The 22,411-nt window shown below is 44.3% G+C and overlaps 1 protein-coding gene across 2 annotated transcripts in view; it reads right to left on the bottom strand.

Moving 5' to 3' along the window:
* plxnb2b (plexin b2b) overlaps positions 1-22,411 on the bottom strand; it is a 114,167-nt gene that overhangs the window by 79,436 nt on the left and 12,320 nt on the right. The window contains exon 2 of one of the 2 annotated variants that reach the window (XM_034878480.1): positions 11,607-11,793. The exons of the other annotated variant lie outside the window; for it this stretch is intronic. The gene's annotated coding sequence lies outside the window, so the exon portion shown is untranslated. The remainder of the gene's footprint in view (positions 1-11,606; positions 11,794-22,411) is intronic. 2 annotated transcript variants of the gene reach the window in all.

Consider the following 22,411-nt stretch of genomic DNA (forward strand, 5'->3'; position numbering starts at 1 on the left):
GCAGTAGATAACGTGGTTTTCGTCTCCAGATTCCTCTGCTAATTAACACAGTTCCAAATACAGGGCCCCCTGCCTGCATAGCAGCCTGGCCCTGGTCTTCAGTGTCGACATAGAGGGACAGAGAGTGGAGAGAAATGTGTGTTAGTGAGTGTTTGTGAGCAACGGCCGGGGGGATATAAACGATGAAAAGGGATGAAAGGTGAGGCAAGGTTTGGTGGCCTTGTCTGAAGGTGAGTCGGCTCCCCTGCCAGCAGCCTGTTTCCTCTGGCGGAAAGCAAAGAAGAAGGGGTGAAGACGAATGAGTTGGACCGCAGGGATGCTGATCAACAGCCGAGTAGCTCACCTCATCCAAAGGGAGCAAGTAATAGAGAGGGAGCGAACGAGTGAGCGAGCGAGAGAGAGATAGATAAGTGAGGAGGCCAATGAGCCGGCACCAGTCCAGTCACAACGCCACAGACACAAATCCTGGTTCTGTACCATTAGCTCCATACTGTCATAAATCAGACAAAGCCAGCCAGCAGGATGGAGGGAGAAGGCCAAACAGAGAAGTCAAAAAGGTACAGCCACACAGCACTGATCAGACAGCAAGGGGGGAGCAAACAGCAACCTTTGAACAGAGGAAGCATTTATAACAACACAACACAGGCACCACACACATAATGGAAGAGCTGGATAGCAGGGCTGATTATTTAACCTCAATGCTTCTTGAGTTCTGACTGAAATGTGTCCATGGCATTGAATGCTTGGTCAGCTTTTTAGTCTTGCTTTTTTTAAATTTGCGTAGATATCTGCTCATCTCAAATCAGGAAACATGTATGCCTTTATTAGATGGTTGACAGTAGGGAGATGAAAATGAGGGTAGAGAGATGGGAACAACTAGCAACAAAGGACCCCTGCTGGACCCTACACTGTGGATGATGCGGTTTATGGTCATAGCCTTAAACCCCTTGACCAGCAGAGCCCCCTAAAACTTTGTAATTTCAATTTTCTTATTGCTGCTTGTGTTAAAAACATAAAACCATGCTGCACTGATAAGTTTGGTATATTTTGTTCAATGAAAAAGGGGTTCTGTAAAAAGAGGTTGATGATAAAGCTATGGTATCAAAACAGACAGTTGTGTAATGTATTGGCAGAGGTTTCAACAATTTACTAGCTTTTGGTTGGTGTAAAGCATGGTTAGAGTTAAAAGCATTTTAAACAGTAGCCTGCCATTTTATATTTCATAAAAACCTGCATTAACATTCACATGATCCAGATAGTCCGGGTGCTAGTAGACTAGATATTTAGTCACGAGGATTTTGTCATTGTAAATTGTGATGCTTGATTAAAACGTGGGTTATCATGTCCATTTGGTAGCGCCACTAGTGGAGAAAAAGCTTAATTAGCATTACTGCATAATAACCTCAACAAGGGATTACCTAACCCAGATTTCAACCACACCCAACCCAGGCATGCTGCTTTGGCATGCACCCTACTGGCAGATAAACAACACATCTGCCTCCCTGCTCTGAAAGTTGTACATATACATATTGTATGGACCACTAGAGAAAAGACAGTTTGGCACAAACTGGCAGCAAAGCAATTCTTGGTCTTGCAGAAAGTTCTGCGTGTGTGCCAATCCTACCTCACACAGCGGCATGCCATGGGGGGCTGAACACTTTTACACAGTGATCCAATTAATTTCATCTCCGCACGCCACACATTTTGACATGCTAGGAGCGTAAGGAAAGGAAGTGGAGGTTTGAAGCGGGTGGAGGTGAGCGGTGAGGCAAGTGGGAATAACTGTGAAAGAGGAAGTGGAAGAATAGGCCAGGGTTGGGAAATCTTAGGATTGCCGTTATCTTGGGTTTGAGTTTCTGCACAGGGAGAAGAAAATGCAATTACACGTGCCCTCTCAGCCTTTTCAGGCAAGTGTGGTGTGTAGAAGGGAAGGGGTGGTAGTGGGGTTTGTGCCCTGTGGTAACCAGCACTCCCATACTCTATGCTAATAGACGCTTGTTCTGCATTTAAACATGCATTTGGTGGCAAGGATCTGAGTGGGGAGCAGCGGAGGGTGAGTGCATAGTATCAGCAATGTGTGTTTGGGGGGGGGGGGGGGGGGGGGGGGGGGGGGGGGGGGTCTGACTCCTCGTGTCTCTTGAGATAGTACAAATAATGAAAAACTCTGCTGTGACTTCAAAGTAAATGGATGGTCATTTCCTGTGGTGATGGCTGATATGAGCCTACATGTAAACATGCAACAAGCATGTCACTCATTCCTGCCAGTAATAACCCCGGCCATTGAACACCCCTGCCTTTGATGATATAGGATAGCCAATAAAAGAAACCATCTTTGGACGTGGAATAGGTTTGAAAAGCATTTGTGTATTGCTGGCGGAACCATATAAGTACCTTAGCCTGGGGGTCAACACTTACGCAATGTGGGTGTAATGCCAGAAACCAGCTGGTGATGTTAACCATTTTTTAACACTTTGATTTTGACAGAGAATTAAAAAACCGTAACATAGAACAAATAGTTGTCAGATGGCAATCAGATATGTAAATACCTGTGTATCTTTTCTTGGCTGACATAATTTAGCGGGTATAATTAACAATAATTCAATTTTATTTAGGTGTCCCAGTTCTAGTAATTTGCTTTTGTGCATGCAAATTAATAGAATATAGTCGCAATCACATTTTTGTGCTATCCCTCCTCGTAGGTTTAAATTCAGCTCTAAAGAGGATTATCACAAAATGCAACATCAAAAAACACTCAAGTATGCAAAAAAGAATTGGGCAGTTTAGATATGGCAATCAAAGACATGCTGATGGAGATGTGTGTGTTGCTCATATCTGGGTCAAAACAGCCTGACATGTACAAACATGCAGGAGCAACACAATCTGAATGGTAATCTGTGTGTGGGAGGAAGGGACACGCAAACATAAACGTGCTTGCATTAGCAATTTCTGGCAAATCCTATTTCCTTATCTGTTATGAAAGCCGGACTGCCCTGCAGAAGTTTTGTTATTGTATCATGTGTTTAACTGTATCTTCTGTGCAAGTCACAAAAAGCATGCGTGAGACAAAGTGAACAAAAACACACATCTGGTTTCATTCAGGATGCCTGGAATTCTTTGCCTGCTTGGTTCAGATTACTTCCTGAGCCCCCATGCTGGCTCCGAAGGAGAGCAGATAAACTATGCCTCTCAACACAATGGCTCGCCTATTCAACACTGGAAGGGTGTAGGTTGACAAGGACTAGAGGTGAAGCTGAGTTTACTTGTGGGTTCTGGTTGCAGAATAGTCTCAAGCTAGGTATGCAAATGTTTGGCTTCTCAACCATTGCAGACCCCTCCTTACAGTATGCTGAGTGGGAGTGGGTCCTAAGGGGAGAACATATTAAAGGTTCTGCCAGATTGAACAGCACCTTAAGATCCTTACCCCTTCTATTGATATCCACTGGGGAAATTCCCATCAGTAGAGGACGAGCTCTGTATAGATCCAGACCAGACATACTGTACAGATGGTCAGGAGACTAAGAACTTGTGTTAATTTCATCAGATAAAACAAGACTAAATATGTTCGTCAACAACCTTTTTTTCCATGACGAAGACGAGACAATGACGAGACTAATTTCCAAAAATGCTGGCTAAGACTGAATTAACATGCATTATTGTTGACAAAAAAAAAAGATGAGACTAAACAGTTTTGCATAAAATAAAAACTAAGATAAAATCTCTCTTTATTTTTGTCTAAAATCATCTCTACTTTTTCATCATGAGATTGAATTTGGAGATTGTCCCTGTTCCAAACAGGCCAATTGCTTGGTTCACAGTATTTTTTCCCCCCACTAACCGCGGTTCAATCAGGCGCGGCTCGGCTGCGGCTCATCTAGAGATTCGGCATATCACCTTTTTTCAAATAGCCGTCACACATCCAGGTAGCAATGTGGCCAAGGCGGGGGAGGGAGAAAGCCCGGTTCAGTCTGTTGGAGAAGCCGCTACAGCATGTAGCGATGTGCCCCGGCTCCGGGCTAGGAAAGGAGAGCTGGCAAAGCTGCTCTTAAACAGCTTGCAGAGCTGCTAGAGAAATGCATGCAACTTCTGGCAACAAAACAACATGCTGTAGAGCCCAGGAGCTGTCGCACTTATCTAACATGTGTGTGTACGATTGTATTTGCATGACGGAAGAGGCTCAACATAAAACCAGACGCGTTTAACAAAGTTGCATTCAACAAAAATCATTCAACAAGTATATTTTGTTAGGTAATTATGAGATTTAACCAATATTTGAGATGTGTGAAACACTATTAAAACTTGACTTGAAAGATACCTGACTTCTCTTTTGACTATAACTAGATTAAAATGACTTTTAGTTTTAGTTTAGAGACTAACTTAGTGAATGACTAAATAAGACTAAACCCAACAAGGACATTTGACACAAGACTAAGACTAAATTGAAAATAGATGACAAAATTAACAGTACTAAGAACCTCAAGAGCATTGGTTAAAGGTGTACAGTAGCATAAGCAGGCCTAAACCAATTATAAGGAGAGCTGGAGAACATGTCTATTTCCCTGTTCTCAATCAGAGCTCTAACTAAAATGAACAATGTTTTTGTTGCAAAAGACCCTATGTGCAGCAATAAAGAACAAGATTATTTCTATTCCAAAAATCAAACATTGATACACCTTGGGATCAAGCATTCACACTATCTAGCAATAATTCCTGAACGTCACCTTTTTCTTTACATTTTACAGAACGCCTTTCTTCCAATTCCTTCACCCAATTCTCTTATCTCCCAGGTTTGACGGAGTGATGTTTTCAGCCAAAATCACCTCGTCTACTCCAGTTCCCCAGGAGATGGAGTGCCAGTGATGTAGACGATTCAATCAGGGAGAAGTGAAAGAGCAGATCACAGACAATACGCCGCGGCCCCATTACCCCCAGTCCTCGCTTACCGCTAGCGACGCTTAGCTCGGGCCCCCACCTAATGGACCATAATATCATTTTACACGATGTTCCAGCTCTTTATACTAGTTCTAAACATAACACTGTCGCCAAGGCACAATAAAAACAGATATATTTCTTTATTACTCCTCACAAAGCATATCGTCAGATCTGAGCACCCCTACAAAGGAAACTAATATCTACAGGAACTCACTCTTTTCCTTGGCTCATTTAGGGCAGACGCACAACTGTTATTACATTGAGCTGCACTCTGCTGGCCTCACCTCCCAATGCTGTTCATTCAGAATGTAATGGATGTTTTATTCTAATCAAATGAATATACGTCTTTACTATAAATAACCTACTGAAAAGGCCATTTTCTATGCCTCACAATATGTTTAAATGTCCATCACGCCTCAAGCAAAAAAGCATCAAAGCCACAAAGCCGAAATACGTGACGCATGCTACTGTATAGGTGAAAAGAGCAACTTGTATACCCTTTACTCACCCTCACATCCCAAGCTTCCCCCTTCCACTCACCTAATAATCACGGTCCACATTTTGTTGCACACCTCATGAGAATCTCCGGCGGGTTCATTACTTTGCATGATAGGCGAAAGAGGAAATGTCACCTGGGTACTCTGCTTTTGAGGCCATTCACTGTCTTCATCTCACGGGGCAAATCCTGTGCTTGTAAGTGTTGAGCCAGATGAGCGGAATTTCACTTCAGCGAGGATGAGTTATTATCCGCAACTAGGAATCATTCCCTATGTGGTATACGGTGCAATTGTCCTCTACCCTATATATCATCAGGTCTGACCAGCCCATTTACGCTATGGGAATCTGACATGAGATGAGCAAACACTTGGGCATGAACATGTGTGCTAGTGTGTGTGTGGTTAAAAGAAACAGGACTGGAGTTGGGGAATCCAATCTCTCACACAGAGGAGCAGAGACAGGCAGGCAGATATGCCCCAGGCCGAGAATAACCCAAGCTGTATTCATGAATGAAATGACAGGATTACAGGGGTATTAGAAAACCTGCTGAGATGGTAGATAATGCCGTTCATGGTTGGGCGTCACGGCCCTTGCAGAAGGGTAAAAGTCTAACTGTTTGACCAATGAAAAATATGGCCAAGCTCTTCACATAGTCACCAAGCAGATAATTTAGGGCCAGGGGGTCTCCCTCTCCGTTTACAATAATGGTTTGGTGTTAGCTACTTGACGGACATTAATACAAATACTTAAGATTTATGTCAGCTGCATCATTGTGGATGGAAATGGGGACTGCAAACATAAGCCTCCCTACCCTGTTTAAGAATGGGATTATAGTTGTGTCAACAACCCCCATAGATAATAGTAATTACTGCCCTTGCTGCAGCACCATCAGATCAACTTTGGTAGCTGACAGCTTGGTACTAATTATCAAGAACCACCAATTACTGGCTCCATTTCATTATTTATATTGCTCAGCACACCCAAATAAAAGAGACTTCGGTGACTCTGAGCAGTCACATCCCTGACAATATATAGTCAGCATGCAAACACAACCATCTTTTCAAAGTAAAAATAGGAAAATTAGGCCAATGCCTTTACTTCCTCTTTGCCATAAACAGGAAGTAATTTAGTTGAGAAGGAAGTGCTTGTTTATCTGCCAACAGGGCGGCAGAACTGATTCTAAAAACATCAGCCCTGGAGCCTTAACTACTAAAACAGTTTGCATGTTGCATCAACATTCATATTTCATTCATTCCCCTGTGAGATTTATGTTGGAAGAATTGACTTGTCTGCTGCCATGTGTGATGCCTCCAAAAATAAAACAAAATACATACAAACAGTTCTTTATCTAGTGAGTGTATTCAACCATCCGTACTAACACACACAGACTTTCGCAGATGTTTGCCATCACCCTCTGCTGCCAAACGTCGTCCAGTGATGGCTAAGAGGAGGGGAGCGGGGGCCTGGACGGGGCTGTGAAATTCTGCTGTCCCTGCTCCAGTGAATTCTGAAGGAACTTGGCAGATCATTGTGGAGATTTGTATGTCTGTGGATTTGATATGAAACTGTTTAAGAGGTTCGTCTGGAGTCTGTCTCTCAACGTGCCTCCCCTTAAAGTGGGCCTGGCTGTTTAGCTTATGTTCCCATAACGCCTAACGGCCACATTTCTCAGCCCCCCAAGGGTGCAGATGGGCGATTAACTTGGCAGACAGGACTTATACTATAATCTGAAAGATAACCATTACAACACTTTGTTGTTCCAAAAAAGTATGCTTCTGAGCAAAGAAAAGCTCGTACTACTTTAAATATAAGAACCATAAAAAATACATCTGCATCGCCTATATAGTTCTCTGCAATCAGGCATCTTGTTGATAAACAAATTATTCTCTCTAATGATAATTTAGTGCAAATTCAATGAATCATAAAACCTGCTCAAATAGCAGCGTATGCTCAGCAATTCCAAGAGGACAAGTCCTTTTTCTACAAAAAGTAATATACGGTAGCGATCCAAAGCGCTTAGCATTTAGATGACAGCTGCGCGGGGCAGGCTTTGTTTGCAGGGGCTAGAGTGGAGCAGTATATGTGGCCCGGAGGCCGGATCTGTTCCAACTGTGCCCTGGCAAGAAAACATTCAGCCCAGTCAGCCCCGACAGCTTGGAAATTCACAGGGGGCGATGGAAAACTGGAGGGCTTCAGTACCATGTTGGAATTGGAGGAGCTCGTAGGAGGAGGGGTGATGAGTCAGGAACAAGGTGTTTTATATTATTTTGGTACAGCAAGGACACAGCATTTACCGTGTTTGAAGAGCACAACCAAACGTAGGCTGTTGATGAGGGCCTCGTGTCTGTGTTGGCCTGCGGTGATTTAGATTTGTTATCTGGCAGATATGTCTACAGGGGGGGCTAGCTGCATTTTTAACCATCTTTTCACATTCTGTAAGGGTTATTTTTTTTGTGAACTTTATTTATAATAAAGGCAGAGGAGGAGGTAATATTATTATACAACTTTATGAACCAGGACTTTGTTAATATGATGGGGATCATCTGAAATAGATATAAGAATTGAGGCAAGATGGTCATCTTAACCGGGTTTACTCGGCCTGCCAGTGTAACCATCTTTGAAAAACCTGTTTTGTGCATTCTAGCAACAGTTTGAAATTGCAGTCGTATAGGTCTTTGTATTGACGTGTAACCCTGATACCTGAACTGGGGCTCCAATTTAAAGAGAAGATTGCTATAATTGATGAAAATTGCCAGTTGATTTATAGGAAAAAGTGAACTTTTAGAGAGGTTTAATCTGTAGCAGATAGTTTTCCAAATAGTTGTAATATGTCTATAATCTTAGGGATTGATTCTGTTGGATTAGATATATAGAGTAGGAGGTCATCCGCTTACAGCAAAACTTTGTCTTAACTGGTTCCTAACAATACCAGGGATATCCTGTTGCATTCTCAGCGCCACGGCAAGAGGTTCAATGGCTATGTCAAATAGAAATGGCAAGAGGCAGCACCCCTGTCGAGTTCCTCTTTGCAGCCTGAACGTGTTGGACCTGATCAGGTTAGTGCGTACTGAAGCTGTTGGCGAGGTATACAATAATTTAATCCAAGAAGTGAACGAAGTACCAAACCCAAACCAAACCAATACCATGAAGAGATAGTTCCACTTGATGCGGTCTTGGGCCTTCTCCGCATCAAGGACGAGCAGAACCTCCAGCCGATGGGCCGAGTGAGTAGAATGGATTATATTAAACAACCGCCGCATGTTAGAAAACAACTGCCTTGCTGGTATCAAGCCTGTTTGATCGGGATCAATGATATTAGGTATCATTGCTTCCAAGCGAAGTGCCAGCACCTTAGTTGGTTTTAGAAGTCCCAAGGTCCAGGTATAAACGGTGGGGTGATCAGGCTTTTGCAGTTGCAGCCCCGAGACTCTGGAACAAGTTACCCCCTGATATGCGTACTGTTACAGATGTCACTCTTTTTAGGTCCAAACTTAAAACATCTGTTCAGTCTGGCTTTTAAAACGTAGCAGTGGTGTGACAATTTTTATTCTTTTGTTTCTTTGTAACCTTTTCTGATTTTACTGTTTTCTATGTTTACTCTTTCTGTTGTATGTTTTTACTCATTTTGTTAAGCACTTCGGATACCTGCTGGTTGTTGTAAAGTGCTATATAAATAAATTTTGATTGATTTGATTGATAGTGCCGATTTTGTAGTCACAGCATAAGAGGCTAATTGTAGGTGTTAGTTTTGTTGCCAGACCTGCAATAACTTGCTGTGGTGATAATGAATTTTTAAAGCTTGGGATTGAGTTATACATTTGTCACTGCATCACTGAAAACAGAAGTTACTCTTATGTTTCATGAGAAAAAATAACAAACACAGCATTACAATGACAGTTTTAAGCATTATGCATTTTCCTCCACAATGACATTGTCATAGATATTTAGACTACATGAGACATTGTCATTTCACAAACCAATTTCAGAGTTTCCATAGATCACAGATATTAAAGTTAGGATCATCACTTTGATTTAGCATGACAAATGAATTACTCACTCTTATCTCCAGGGATGCACAGAAAGGATGTTTGATGATGGGCAGCTTTTGAACCAACTTCAAAAAGTGCCAATAGGTTTTTTCAAAACAATATTTTATATGAGCTTCCTCTTTGAAAAATGATGTGTCAAAAGCTATCTAGTTCTGTTTACCTATTTTTTCTATACCCTTCAAAAGAAACACATTTTTCAATAATAAGAGTGTGGAACAGTCTAGTATACAGTATATACAGACTGCATTTATTAATTTCCAAAGTATCTTAAAGTAATAAAGCACATAAAAAGGTCAGTGTCACATGCAAAAAAATGGCAACAAAAACAAGGGATTTGTTTGCTCTTGTGCATCCAAATTCATTCATCCTCAAGTACCTCCGGGGTTGTGCCAAGGCAAAGCCTCATAGGGGAAATGATTGACACCTCCTAATCCTCATGGCTACCAAAAAGCATGTCATTACCATGACATTTACACCATCTTTTGGGATGTGAGATGAAGCGTGGGAACAACAAAGGGATAAAAACACTGAACAAAGCTCTAAAAATAAGATGTATGAATTTTTTATGTGCTGTGTTTTGGGTCACACATGTAGCTTAAGTAGTTTGAGAGAAAAGCATCTCTGCACCCGACTTCTATTAATTCAGCACAGCTAGAACATCCACCTGGGGTAGCCAACATTTCAAATGAGCCATATTTTGTATATATTTAACACCGGCGGGCACGCTGGCAGGCATGCAGGACTAGAGGATATGTGATGGAAAGTGGAGCACAAGGGTTATGGCCTAAGCACGCAGCTGATTATGGAGAAGATGAGTGAGAAAAGGAGTTGTCTGTCAAGCTAAGCCCTTCCCAGATGGATGAGAGTGGCACACTAAGAAACCAGCAAGTCCTGAGGCTTTGTGGCAGCTTTGGGTTTTAAAGTTCACCACAGAAACAGTTTAGAAAAAAAGGTTGGAAAAGTGGATAAACCCAAACTTAGTATATTATGTGCAACTGTGTATGTTAATATTCCTTACCTTTTCATTCATCTCATCGTCTGAGTGAATCATGGTAAAACATGGTCGTTTTTCCACTCTTAAGTGAAGTATGAACAGCAGAAGCTTTTACAGCTGTCTATATAAAACGATTATAGCAGCAATTAATTGCTGGGGATCGTCATTTAATGAGCATCGGAGCAAATGTAATTACTTGCAGCCTTTAACAAACAAGAATAGAAACCTAGTGGTGTGCAAATAAAGTTATGACAGATTATAACTTAACCTAACTCCTAAGCCAATACTTGACTTATAATTGGACCATTGTTTCCTGACACACAAACATACTGTGTTGACCATTTCCTAGCCAGCAATGTTCCACTTCTGTGAGCGCAATAACACAAATTGTTTTCATTTGTGTACTGTGGCACTTGGGGGCTGACCCATGCCTGTGTAGCTCCCAGGTGAGACAGTCAGCTATCTGCTGGGAAGCACAGCTATTGCCTAACTCCCTTCCCTGTGCAAATCCTATCTGCCCAGTCCATTCCCTAGAGCTCACTATCGCCCTGCTACCTCTACTGTTGTACTGACAGCCAAACAATGAAAGCCAGGACTGCCTTAACGAGTAGAAAGTGGAGGCTCAACTAATTAGAGACCCACCCCACGCCACGCAATCGCCTCCAACCCCTCCTATTAACTCAGAACAGTGTGATACAGCTTGGCCAGGGCTGGGACTGTTGGGCCCATCGTGTGAGAAATAGGGGTTGGAAGTTGTTGTTTTTCTGGCAGCTGGCCAATGGGGGACTGTAGTAATTGCCCAAATCTCACTGTGGCAAGTGAGAGAAACAATGTGAGGGTGGTACAAGCCAAGGAAAGTGAGAAAATGTTGGGACCAAGTGTGGGAGTGAAAGTCTAGCAATAAAAAAAGAAAAATATCGATGGGAAAAGTGGACACAGATAGAAGCTTTGAAAAACAAGGCACAAAAGATAAATGTTTATAAGAAACAAAATGAATGACAAAGCAGGACAAGTGATTTAGAAGACAAGTCAGAGCTTGAGGACTCTCGTTGCGTGAAAATAATACAAGTAGAAAGAAAACTGGACAACCTATTGGGAGTGTAAGTGAAAATAGAATGACCTCAAGTGCTACTCACTAGGGAGAGGCAGACAGGGGTGCAGTGAGCGTCTTGGCTGCTGGAGTGGAACAAAGCAGGGTGCAGCGCCGGCTGCACGGCGGGCCCTCACTGGACACTTCAATCACAGGAAGCCGGAGCCCAAGGCAAATTTGGCCAATTAGCCGCACACTACTGCTGACCCCCAGCTTCATTAAGGGCCTGGGCTCTGGATAAGGGGAGAGAAAGAAAGCGGATGGGGGGGGGGGGGGGGGGGGGGGGGGGGAGAGAGAGAGAAAGAGAGAAAATAAAGCATCAGTACTGGCCGCGTTGCGAAGATACCTGTACATGCATTTGCACAAAAACACATGCTAGAGGTGAAGCTCAAGGTTAAAGATTAACACAATCAACTGTGGCAGCACCCCATACCGCACACTTGCCATGTTACACTCTCCCCTTCCTGTGGGTTTACACCTGCAGCAAAGGTGGCGGTGAGGGGGTTAGAGTTGCTGAGGCAAGAGGGCGCAGCTCCCCCCTCTCTCCCACACCACTGCACTGACAGCAACAGGTGTGGTGGCCAGCAGACATGCAATTACCAGGCTGAGAATCTGCTCTTTGTGACAGAGACAACGGCTGATCAGAGAGAGAAAAAAAAGGAAAAGAAAATATCAGACCTAGAGGGGGAGAGGAGTGAAATGGGGGGGAAGGCGAAAGACGAGGAGGAAGATAGGTAGATACAGACTACTGAAAGTCCCTGGAGTGGAGACAGACAGACAGACAGATTTTTAGTCGGCTCTTTTCATCGCAAATCCCTCGACAGCAGAGCGAAAAACCAACACATACAGTGGCTATGACACACCTGTTGTTCTGCAGTAGAAATACAAATTTACACGCTTAGGTGGTCTGGAGAGACCTCACATACAAGTGTGCACAACACTGAGACAAAGCAGAGGCTAAACTGACAGCATCCTATTTCAATACAGATTGGGTGGGGCTGTTTGGGTGCTTTGGGACAGGTTGTGCTCAATGAGCCCTGACAGAAAGGCTGTTTGGTGTATGCGTGTGTGTTTGCCTGTATTATAAGTGTGTACATCCACATGGGAGCTCTGTCTGCATCAGCCTTGTGATGGAAACCTCAGTGATGCTCCAGGGTGGGGGTGGTAGCAGCTTCTCTGCTCTACCTCTCCGATTACCAGCCTTCGATCAGGCTAGAGCAATGTTTGCGCGCTTCGCCGCCAGTGTAGCAATAAGTGCTGTCAGAAACCTTGCATGCTTGGGTGGAGAGGAGATACTGGCCCTTTATTTAAAACAAGCCAAGGATAAAGGATCAATGGCCCAATTCAGGCCATGAATTGCAGGGGAAAGTTTACAAACATAGTGGGAGATTATGAGAGGGAGATATATGTGTGGAAGGGGGGGAACGGAGTGTGAGGGTTCCTCGTCTGTGTGCTAGTGGCTTATTGATCGGTGGAGACACACAGCTCCCGGCCATTCATCACAGGCCACTCAGGCCCTTAGATAACTCCTATGATAGTGCCCTGCTACTGAGCAGCTGCAACTGGCCATATCCATTATCCTTCAAAGTAAGCCCCCTAGCCTGGGAACAGGCATGGTGGGGCTGCTGGGTGACAGGCTGGAAGGAGGGCTGAAATGGAAAAGACCAGTTCTGTGGTTAGGAGGCTGAGGCTGAGGCTAGTGTATACAAAGGCAGGAGCTGGAGTTTAAGTGCCAGGGTTTGGGAGAGATGAGAAAATGTGTGAAAAAATGTGACGGCACTATTGTTTCCATTTTTCGGCCAAACAGTATTAGCAAAGCTGTTTTATAGCAGATAGCACACAAACCATCCGAGTGACAGGCAGGCAGCTCTGAAAACTGCTGAGTGGCTCTGTATGAGTGTGTGTGTGTGTGTGTGTGTGTGTGTGTGTGTGTGTGTGTGTGTGTGTGTGTGTGTGTGTGTGTGTGTGTAAAGAGAATTCCCAAATTGCGCAGGTGGGGATCAGTCATAATGAGCCATGCAGGGAGAGAAGAGAGGGAGGGATGGTCGGAGTGAGTGCAAAAAAGAAGGGAGGAGGCCAAAGAGCAAGGGAGAAAGCCAGAGTGAGAGTGATGGAGGCGGGCTCAGAGCCAGAGACAAGGCCCCAAAAGAGCAATTACAGGAGCTCCAGAGAAGGTGTGGGCCCAGCCCCCAGGCAAAGTTTAGACAGCACAAAGCCCTGCCAGACAGACACACACGCGCACACACACACAAGCACACACAGTGATCTAAGAAAAATTTCTGATGAGCAAAAGACGGAGATGGACAAAATGGTAGAAGTTGGGTGAAAGTCAAAACGGGAAGGACACATGAGGTGTTTTACTCCCCTAGATGTTTTCAAGGCAGCATTCTGTTTTGGTCAAAACCTGTTCCTTTAACAGCTTGGCCTAAAATCAAAAGCTGAAACTCCGGGCTGAGGACAGTGTAAGCAAAACTTTTAAGTTGATTGTCCTCCATGTGGTGAGGGCTAAACAACACTGAAAAGCGTGGACAGCCACGCACGATGGAGCCCGTCACAAATGAGTTTGAAATGGTGTCTGAAAGCAACCGTTTCTGCCCCCCCCCCCCCAACATCCCACCTCACCCACCACCACCTTCGCTTAAAGGAAAACAACATGCTGGAAAGACCAAGCAAGAATGATAGGAGAAAAAGAAAGAGAGATGTGCAAACAGATAAGGGGGGTGGGGGGAGAATTAAATTAAGAGAAAAGTTCTCGCGCACCGGTATGCACCATTGATTTCCTATTCTCTTGGAAACATTTAATGAGCTTAAATAGGAGTCTCGTTTGACACTGCCACAGTGACTCGAAGGAGCCTTACAGTGAGAGGAAATCGTTCAGTGACTGTGACTGCTACCAGAGGGGGGCGGAAGATGGAGAGGAGGTGGAGGACAAGAGGAGTGGAGGGAGGAGGGAGGGTTTTAATGCCAAAGCAAGAGACGTCTGCAAGACAGATGTTGGATTATGCTCGGGAAATGGTCCATGGGTAGCATTACTTGCCTAGCTCTCAATGAGCAGGAATGAAGGATGAAGCAGATTACTGGAAAAGAGGCAGGCGGTGGAGGAGGCTGAAGGTGGTTTACATTCAACCGGGCTGCCTAGTTATGTAGGTGGTTACCATTTACAACATGCACTTATCATAATCCAACAATGTCCAAACTGACTGACAGCTACTGCTCTACTGCACTGTTTCACCTCATTACTTCCTGGATGACCTCCCTATGAGGCATTTAACAGATTCCTATTGCTTGGCAGCCATCTTGTTTTTCTACCTTCCCCTGCTCTCTTTTCTCCCTTTATCGGCAGAAAAACTATTGTCACTTCAGAGAGCAAAGTCCTGAGGCGCTTCGTTGCTCTCTGCCGCTGATGAGGGCCTACTGGGAACCATCGGCAGCAACTTTATGAAGCCGTCTGGCAGAGTGAATGGACTCAGCGTCCCGCCACCTTTTGCAGGCAATCATGATAATGAGTGTGGAGTCGGGCATGGCTGTACACTGGCACCACAGGGGGGCCTCCCCACACCGACTGCTGGGGCAGTGGTGTGTGTGTGAATTGAATTTACTCATATTGCATTTTTTAAACAATTCTCTAAATCCAAACTAATTCAACTGAGAATAGCTACAATAACAAATGACAACAAAGACAGAATCTTTTGGTATTTTGATTTTTCACCATTGTCTGAGCAATAAACTAATAAAAGTAATCACAAGAGCTATAGTCCAGCCCTAGAGTTTATATCTACATATATGCAAATACATTGTTCTTTCTATACATTTAGGAGGACTGCTACTGCTGGGTGCAAAACAAGATCCCAAACACGATGACCAACTTTTAATGACTCCGAGTGTAGACATGCTTATGTGCATGTGTAATTGCTGCTGGTAAGTGGTTAAGCATAAATATTTCAGGTCCCTGTGTCATGCGTTTAACTCAGTCTGACATGGGTTCAGGTTTCCAGCAGCTTTGAAATTCCACTGATGTCTGTTTCTTATATTATTATGTCAGAAAGGAGGTCTTCAGTTCCTGACCCAAGTTTTTCCCCCTAACTTTGGCCCAGCTGCAGGGAGAGCGGCTGACATGTACCCCCTCTGAGTATCCATCCAGACAGTTGCCTAGTAAGCAGTGCTGCAACCAGAGTGGGTGTTTGGCACAACTGGCAGCAGTGCTGAGGCCGTGTTTCGCTGGGCTTTCATGTGTGACTTGAAAAGTCCCTTCATTGCAAGGAAAAGTTGCAATGAAGTGGATTTTTTTTCTAAATGAAAATTAATCTTGGGCTGAAACAATCATGTGATCCTCTGATGATTAATTACAGTAGAAGAAAAATATGACAACAGTAGAGTGCCCTTTTTCCTTCTGTGGAGTTCCAGCAAATACACATAGGCGTGCACTCCCACACCCACACACACACACACACACACACACACACACACACACACACACACACACACACACACACACACACACACACAAACCAAGTATAGAAACTGGAAGTGACTAACCGCAGCATAAGGATGGCAACTTGGGAAAGGCGTAGTGGTGAAGTGCCCTACACTGCTTTCTCCAGTGTCCCCAGCTGTCATTTCCACCATTCTTGCTCAACATAGTGCCATTGAAAAACAATTTCTCACTGGAAACTGACTTTGCCCTCCGTAGGAATCCACAGGCCATCATCTATACAACACTATGGACCATTCTTTGAATCATTTACGCTGGCCTATATATAGCCTGTGGAGAAAAAGTCATTATTGAAACAGAAAGCTATATTTCATAATTGCACAACTATGCTTCTATCTCCTCAGTGAAATTGGCTCTCCAGAATATATTCTCTCTCACTCTACTCCATCTCTCTTTATCTCCCTCTCTTGTCTGTTAGAGAGGGTGATTTTGACAGGCTGACTGTCTCTCTTGATGCAATAACCACCCTCCATTTGTATCTGAGGAGTGTGCATTAACTAGACAGCGTAATCAGCCAGCACGGAAAAGGCAGCAAGCCTCCCCAACCGGCTGCTTCTTACCACTCTTTGCTTTAACAGCACGCCATTAGAGCACAATTAGCGCAGTGTACTCTCGGGAAAATAACCCCCTCAAAGACCTTTAGCCAACAGAGCGGATGTGAGAAACAAGGCAACTTTCATCCAAAGTCCATTGTTGCTCTAAACACTCAAGAGAAGTAATCTTATTTGATCACACTTGTAGGCAATGGGACTTCAAAGTAGAAGATTTACAATCTTACAGTGCCATGGGAAAACCTGAAAATATTGACATGTTACAGTAGAAGATTTGATTGTAAGGACTCTAAAGGAAAAGGCTTATTGCCAGACGCCTCAGACAGCAGGTAAAAACATAAAAAATAAAACATTCAAAAGCGCTTCCTTATCATAAGGGTATGCACTTTCCAAAACACAGAGTTGAGTTAGTTTAAGTGCCCCTGTGGTAAAGATGCACTTCATGTAAATGTGTTAATCCAGATGAGGATGCAGCCTGAAAAGAGCTCAGTTCAGCGAGCTACACATTACCTCCCTCAGCGCGTTGGAACAATAAAGAGAACTGCGTGTCTCTGTGGTCATTTGTGGCATGCTGGCAGTGGGCAGACACAGATAAGAGTTTGGATTGGTGGAGGCTGACACGCTGTGATTATCTCCTGCTGCTGGAATTGACCGTCCATCAATCCAGACAGCCAAGAAGACCAGGGCTGATCGACTCAATTGTTGCCTGAGACGAAATTTTTTTTTGATTCAATGACCTCGAAGAAAAATGTGTCAAGTGTTTCAAATGTGTTGTCGCACTGGAGCACTCATGCATTGTGATTCAGATTCCCAAATGCTCATTAAGAGACCAAAAAGTGCAGTAGTAGTAGCTTCACACACACACACCCCAACACACACACACAAACCAATTTCATATACCAGAATTAGCCATTGGAGAAATGGAGGAAAGTACGGAGTGCGGAAAGAGAAAGGGAGAGAAAGAGAGAGTGTCAAGAAGCACATTCTTTCTGCTGAATGCCATCTGGAAGTGGAAAGGTAGATAAACAATGACGTGAGCCGCATCCCATCTCCCTCCTGAAGCCTGGTCACACACACACACACACACACACACACACACACACACACACACACGCACACACGCCACCGATCCTGTACAGTGCGCCAAGCATTGTCAGGGATTGGGTCTTATCAATCGTTGGCCAGATACTGAGCAGAACTGTGAGGCAAAAGAAAGGGGGAGAACAAAAATGGAGGGGAGCTGCAAGCAACAATGAGAAACACAAATGAGTCGATGGCTGGGAGCCACCCGTCCACGCGGCCCAGACCGACTCTATTTAATCTGGTCAAGTCGGACCCAAAATCAAAGCAATCTCCTCTAGTGAGCTGATATAGGAATGAATCAGACAACCAATCCCACCCAAAAAGGAAGTTCCTGTGGAATTAAATGAGGGGATATGGGTCTATGCTGCACTGTGCTAGACATGCAGACTATTACGGCTGGGGAACTCTATTTAAAAAGCAAAAAAAAAAGACCATTTGCATTCACTCATCTTGCGAGAGGAGCTCGGGGGCAAAGTTAGCTGCTGCTCCTGCTGCTTTTGAATTACTCACAATCTTTTTTAGGCCCTTCTGGCATGCAATAGATCACAGTGGTAGTAGAAATCTTTATTATCCCTTATGGGGAAATTGTCCTTGTAGTAAGTCAGCGATAATAACAAAAAAAAATAACCATACAATACAAAAGCATAAAAGTTAAAGACTGATAAAGAGCAACAGCTGGAGCAACAGCCGGAGGGAGGCTCCCTGTGGATACTACGCCTTTTGGGGCCACCCTGCCCTGAAAGAGTGCTTCGCTAGACCTGAGTAAGTCTAGAGTGAGACAACAGTCGGCATGACACAAAGGAAGAGGGCCAAAATTAAGAGACTTTGACAGCTGTCACTCGAGCGGCAAGATGAGCTGCACCTGTACTGTATGCACCTCGGCTCTGCTCAGTTTAGTTTTCATCTCTTTAGAATCCCCGCTCACTCAAATACACGCACAGCAGACTCTTCAGCTCTGTTGGCACTGGCGAACACAACAGGAGGGAGGGATCAGGTGGCTGGGGCAAACAGACGGAAAGAGAGAGGCTGGGGAGGGGGGTTGACAAATGAGTCTCGTCAGGTAACATTCACAGATGTGAAGGGAAGGAAGGAAAGAAGGGAGAGGAGGGTGTCTGTCAGCTCATGTTGGTTCACCAGTGAAAATGTCCTGCCCTGATTTGAAACCACTGTAGCCAAGAGATGGGGAACAGAGACACAATGAGGAGTTGTTTGAGACTGGCTTGGTTTCACTTCAAGACCCCTTGAATGAGGAGACAACGAAACATGCCCTCAGTCTGTCTGCCATGGCTCTGATCAAAAAGAGCAGGGGGGTAAGGCCAAGGAAGAGCCCATGGAAGGATTCAAGTGACTGGAAATGTGAGTCGGACATGACATATTAATACAATGACCAAAGAAGAAAACTGAGAAGAAAGTGGGAGGAAATGTATGGAGAGTACTGAAAGGGAGCCAAACTATGCGCAGCAGAGCGGATTTGTGTTTGAACGTGCCTCAGCATGCAGGGGAAACAGGAGCTTATTTGCAACCAGCTTCAGAAAATAAAAAGAAGATAATAACTTTTAAGTGATTTTGACTAAATGAATGCACGATCCTTCAGCTATATTCTTCAGACCTTGATAAATGACCACTGTCGAGGCCGTTATTAAACACCAGAGAGACTGCAGGGTCCCTGTGCCAGGCAAAACTAATTAAAGCCAGGCAGATGTGTCTGGACAGTAGTGTACCAAACACACACACAAGCAATGTTACATGTTCGTTCATTTCTATGCACCACACACACACACACACACACACACACACACAGGGCTGTTAACTGTGTCCACAGTGCAAACAGTGCCAGCTGATGAGCCGCCACCATGCTAAGTAGACCAGGTGAACACCAAACAACAGCATCTCAGCTTCGATTTAACTTTGGTGTGGTTAACTTCGGAAATGTTTGTCAGACAGCGGCCAGAGAGAGAAAAACGCCTTTACCCCTTGTGTCTCGTTATCCTCGCCGACACCAAGCAACGCGTTTCTTTTCTGTATTCCCTACCTTCTCCGCTGCAGGTGATGAGAATTTGAGCTAACAGCAACCAATTAATCTTTTATGGTGCACGTGTTCTTGCTTTTGTTAGGTCTGCTCAGTGAAACTGTATGAGACTACAGTTGTACAAAAGAGGGCTGGTGACACTTTCGTCCTCTTCTTCCTCCTTCTCTCCACCTTTCATTCTCATACTTTGTGAGCAAACAGCTGGGCTTTTGGCAAAAGCTATCATTACAGCAGCCTACAGGCATGAGAGCTGCACTCCAAATTGCTGATGGAAGCCTAGCTAGTCGAGTCGGAGCTTGAGATGAGATTGCATTGGGAATGGGAGTAAGTGTGTGTGAGTGGGGGGATGATGGCTATAAGATGATAAACACACATCTGTGCATGCAAACTTACAGAATGACATGAAACAATGCAGGTGCCGATGTTGGATCTTCAGTTAGGCTGTCGGCCTCGTCTTCTAACCCACACCAGTAGGTCTCTCACAGTCTCTCAAAGACACATACACACAGTAGTGACTAATCACCCATCTGGAGCAGCCATTCCCAGGTCTGGATGACAAAGCGCCCGTGCCCACAAATACAGGCTAATGCCCTTCTCAAAAAAAGGCTTAGGCTGCAGCCAAACATTCAGGTCTAAAAGGAGGGTGGAGGTAAAGGGGGGGGGGGGGAGCAGCATATGACCTGGTTCAGACAAGCATGAACAGGGAGGAAGCAAGTGACATCACAGATAAGGGTGATGCACTTAGGCTAGCTACTAGTGGCTACATAGAGCTGACAAGTCTGTACGTGCACTTGATTTCAATAGAAGCTCCCCGAGTCAAGGGCAGGGAGAGGGCAGAGCCAAAACAGTAGCAAAAAGCCATTTCAAATGTGACTATGCTAGTTTGTTAAGTGAAAAATCCGGTGTGGCTCATTCACAGGGCTTTGCCAAAACCCTCTCGTCGCTAAATATTAGTTTGTTAGCAGTGGCAGGTGCTAGCCATGCTCTCCTGGAGCAGTCCGTGGGGTAGGGCTCATCCTCCATATGCCTCAACCCCTGTGGAAAACTGTTTCCCCAGCAGAGGCTTGTTACTGGCTGGCATGATCCAGGTAAGTCTCTAGTTGTGACAGGCCTGATGCAACCAAAGCCAGGTTCAGAATGTGGGATAAGGTTGGATTAGAGCCAGGAGCCATTAGCGAGCAGTGTGTGACACAACAGGCAGAACACAACATTTTCAAAAGGCGTAGAAGGACTTGAACCGAGCCATGGTAAAGAGTGCTAGGCAGCTGTTTCATTCAGGCCCTCTGATAACAACCCCCTGTCCAGATTGGCTACTGCAGACAGGGCAGAGGATCGCAAGGCAGCACGAATACAAATCATTTCTTCAATAGTCTACACTGAGCTAAGCAAACCCTAGAGCAGTGGAATTCTCTTATTCATTTCTTAGCTGATCAAGCCTCTTGTGATTCAATGCATGCTGCTGTAAAAGATTTTTACGTACTTGCATGCATTAAGATTAATGTGCATCCTTACAAAAGAGCATATGACAGTATGGTTAATAAGCAGAAAACACTTAAGCTATCAGGAAGGCCCAGCAGTATGAAAAGACAAAGATCTATAGCTAATGGCACTCGCCATATCATTTATGGTAGAGCTCCTAGCCATAAGCTGAATCCAACTCTGACTACAAAGAAGAAGAAAAGAAGGGACAGTTTCATTTCTCAAGCGATAACATCCTAAGAATACTTTCCAGGGGACAAGCTTTGGCTTTCAATCCCCACTGTGAATAAGGAAACAAGTGCATTAATTATGAGTGTTGGAAAAGAGTGTTGAAGTTCATTAATTCTCCTTTTCCACTTTGTGCTTGGATATAATTACCAAACAAAGCTTGTAAGCAAAGTAACTAACAACTGGAGGCACGTAACCTCAGCAGCAGCAGGCCTTTTATTTTGTTTTGTGTTTTGGAAACAAAATCTTGACAATGTGAGTTTTGTTTTAATTATAAATCTGTAGATTTAAAATACTGGTGGGAGACCATCTGGCTTTGAGTGGTACTTGATCTTAACAATCAGACACAGATCCAAGTGGACTGTCCTCTGCAAGTACACCTATTACATACTGACTATTGTAATCACCCAAAACAACAAGCCTTTACATCTGTGACTGAGGCTCAGTCCCATTAAAAACCCATCACACCCACTACTGCCACGCTACGCTTACTGCACACAAAACCTATTGCTATAATTGGCTCCACTGCGCCCATTTCCAACTCTGGACGGGCCAACTGGCAAATTCAACAAAAAAATAAATAAAAAATCTGCACTACCTGGATGAGATCCAAACTCATGTGTCAGTGACACTCAAGCATGACAAATTGTATATCCAAAAGTTGACGATTGTTTCAATTAGATATAGATGGAATAAGGGATGAAATGGAAAAGACATTGTTCATTGGTTGCTTAAGGAGGAGAAGGGTGATGGCACACCTCCAGATGAATACACACAATCCATCACCCCACATAAACACACAGAAAGGTGCGGTTGTGAAGCGGATCTGTTGTTTCACAGCAACCACAGTGAGGGCCACAACCATGTCATTACCCCAGCCAGCGAAAAAGAGGAATCCCAGAGCCTGGCATGCTGAACCTTGCGGTAGAGTTGAGAGAGTATTTGAGTGAGGGTGTTTGCCAATGAGAGAAAGATAAACAGAAATGGGA

This window comes from Etheostoma cragini, chromosome 8 (genome assembly GCF_013103735.1).
Source record: "Etheostoma cragini isolate CJK2018 chromosome 8, CSU_Ecrag_1.0, whole genome shotgun sequence".
Lineage (NCBI taxonomy): Eukaryota > Metazoa > Chordata > Actinopteri > Perciformes > Percidae > Etheostoma > Etheostoma cragini.